Consider the following 3022-nt stretch of genomic DNA (forward strand, 5'->3'; position numbering starts at 1 on the left):
TGGCCAAGGTTGTAAGTATGATGGGACAAATATTCACCTCTCTCCAGGGCCATGTTTTCCTGTATGATCTCTACTAAAATCCTACATCAGGAGAGTCAGAGGATCAGGGTCTGGCCTGAGCAGGACATCTACCCCCCAGCACTGAAGGAGAGATCTGCTCCCACTGGCCCCACTGCATTATGACCATTCAGACTTCTTTTTACTTCCTTCTTTATATCATCAGAAGCTGGGATGCTCCCTGTTTCTTCTCTGCCTCTAACTCATTACATTATCAGTGAGACTTATCTATTTTCCTCTTTTAAAATCTAAATAATTCCAGAGAGTTGAAGTCTAATTATTAGGCCAACTGATTTTCTTTTTTATTTTTTTAAATCTAGATAGTTGATATTTTGTAATGCTAGGAATAAAACCTTGTTTGGGCTAGCTTTTGTTGATCTCCACAAGGTCACCTCTGTTTTACCATTTAAAGCTGTACATTTTAAATTAAAACATATTCATTTGGTTCTCTTCTGTCTTCATCTCCACAACTGAGATACCCCAAATGGAACAAATTCTCATGAGTTCAGTACAATTATACATTAGAAAATTTTACATCAAAACAAATGTGATACAGTATACGTGATTGAAATAAATCTGGTAAAATGTAACAAAGCTTGTCAAAGGGGGAAAAAACAATGACTTTCAATAGAGTAAATATTTCAAAATTTATGATCTTTCATAACCGATGTCATTTTCTAGTTTAGGATGAGGGTTACAGAATCTATCATCCTTGTTTTCATTAGGTTTTTCTGCCTGGTGTTAGAATAAAAGTCAACATCCCTTCTTCTTTCTCAGATTCTTTTTCTTACTATCTTTTTCCAATCATGTTTTCCTGTTGATCCTTACTATTTAAAATTGTGTGGGCTTTCTGCTTGCCCTGTTAAGCTCTCCTGCTGTGTTTCTGGCAAATTTATTTTTCCTTAAAGATTTTTCCTTTTTCCCCTGCTGCGTATGTGCAGCAGAGCTCGCCAACAGGTGTCTCCTGCTTGCAGTCTTACAGTAAGTGGTATCCACGGACTGTCTGTGTTGTTTTATCTCTTGGTGTTGATAACCTATGAGTGAGCAAGAGACTTCTTAGCCTCCTTCTTAGCCTCCTTCAAAATTGCTTTAATGGCTAATTTTTTAATTCCTATCACATGAGAAGATCTGAGAATGGAGTTACTTCAAAGTTAAAAGCCTAAATCTAATTTTGTGCCTAAAGAAATGTCAAAAACTGTGATTGAATTTTCATCCAATTAAATACTGAATAAGCATTTCCTATGTAAAAGTGCCTAATTTTAGGGTACATGGGATATGTAAAATGAGCTAAGAATGGCTGAAAACATCTCTTTTTAAATGTCCACATTTTAATAAAACTGTAATTCATCTGGGAATACGTTTCCCTTTTAATGCCTTTTTAGGTTTCTCTTTTCTGTCAGGCTTGGCTAGAATCCTCTTCTACTTCCTATCTCAAGAGGCAGCCCATTTGACTCAGATAACTTTCATCATTCTTAAAATTCTATTGCTAGGCTACTTCTTTTCCATGCTGCAAAATCTGACTATAGCATATTCCATAAACCAATTAGGAAAAAAATCCATTCCAAATGGCCATTTCTCTTAAATAGCAAATTTTGACTATCGTTATGTTGAAATGTGCCTTTGAGAATTAAGTATCGTAGATAGGGAGAAGTTTAAATTGCCATGGTAAGTAGACTTTATTGTATTGTTTCAATCTCTCTTAACATTAGTAGCTGTTTAGAGACTCATTTTCTTGGAGCAGAAAACAAAATGCCTTTCTGATGTGTATAGTTCATACCATATAATTTGGACACTTCAAGAATTTTGTTTTTAAAATTATATTTCAATCGTATCTTTTAAAATTAATTCCTATAAAAATACTTATACAGCACTTAAATAGGGCCTCACTAGCTAAAAGGTGGAAGATAAATTTTAAAAATGAGTATTTTCAATGTTTAAAATGAAAAGGGCACTTTAACATTCTACTTTTCTACTCCCAGACTGCCTTTATATAAGTCAGTATAATATTCACTTGAGAGTTGAGGAAACTGGGGCAGAGGGAGGCTAAGGGACTTGGCCCAGGCCACACAGAATGAAATGGCCAGGCTGGGATCTTAAGTCAGCATATAAGTCTAGGACTGCATTTTAATCTATTGTGTTCCATTTCTTGTTTGAATAAACAGCAGACAATTGTTGTAGTGTTAAATCTAACATGATCAACACTTAATGAACAGTGACAGCAACATGATTGACCGCTTCTCCTAGAATATAAGCACTCCCAATGAGGGATTGAAGAGGTTTTAGAATTGAGATTCAATTTTATGGCCATGAGAATAGCATATTGCTATTCCAGTGTGCCAAGTGCTAGCTTCGTCATCAGAAATTAAAAGCAGTTTCCTAAATTATCTTGCCTACTATCCATCAATCACATGCTTCTCTTTTATATTGGTATTTCCCATAACAGGGAACACAGGTTTGAGCAGAAATTAGAAGCTCAAATTATATTTTAATTTTAAGAAATCAAATTAGTGAGTGAGATGAACAAATAATTTACTGTTTACTTTCAGCCTGTACATTTGCATCTCTGCCTTCTATTCAGTGTGCATGTGAATAATATTATCAAATTATTAAATGTGATACTTAAAAATAATTATATCAGTTATATCTCTTCCAATATAAATTTAGGTTCTGTTTTCAGCTTTAGCATTAGATTGGCAATTTAATGGTAAAATTTGAACTATTAGGTTATCAATACTTGGACTTGAATTAACTTTCTAACTTCCTCAAACTTTTGTGCAAAGCTTGATAGTTCTTTTCTTGATGAAACTTGGATTTTAAAAATCTATGTCCCTTCATTCACCTTTAAACTTCTCAGTTCTCACTTCCAGTTCTAAATTATTAAAATCCCCTCCCTTACTGAGTCATGAGGATGCAAATGTACAGCACACCTTTCGGCAGTGCCATTTACTCACCCTTTCAGACAATA

The sequence above is a fragment of the Eulemur rufifrons genome, chromosome 12, assembly GCF_041146395.1.
Source record: "Eulemur rufifrons isolate Redbay chromosome 12, OSU_ERuf_1, whole genome shotgun sequence".
NCBI lineage: Eukaryota > Metazoa > Chordata > Mammalia > Primates > Lemuridae > Eulemur > Eulemur rufifrons.